The following is a 384-nucleotide window of genomic DNA, read 5'->3' as shown; positions in this document are numbered from 1 at the left end:
CCCCTTTTTTTTTTCCCCTTGCAGTGCAGTTTGTCCTCTGCACCTTTTCCCTTCCTGGATGATGACGGTATTGTAAACCTAGTCATTTTAAACTCTGGCTGATCTCAAGTCGTATATGGAATTGGGAGACTGCAGTTCAATTATGCTGTATTTATTGTGCCCCATTGCAATTTTCTCTGTAACAAAGGAAGAAATATGTACAATTTGAAAATGAATGTACAATTTTAAATTGAAGTTGTGTTTGTAAAGTGTGTGTCAGCTGTCACAATGTTAATGCACAGGATATGTACAGATTATTTATGCCAAGAATAAAATAGTTCAACGGCCTTTCAACCATTACAGAGTCCAAACGAAACGGCTTGCTCGTAGCACCAACTCCTTCTT

The sequence above is a fragment of the Buceros rhinoceros genome, unplaced genomic scaffold, assembly GCF_000710305.1.
Source record: "Buceros rhinoceros silvestris isolate BGI_N320 unplaced genomic scaffold, ASM71030v1 scaffold33853, whole genome shotgun sequence".
Lineage (NCBI taxonomy): Eukaryota > Metazoa > Chordata > Aves > Bucerotiformes > Bucerotidae > Buceros > Buceros rhinoceros.
Note: the sequence above shows the minus strand (reverse complement) of the source record.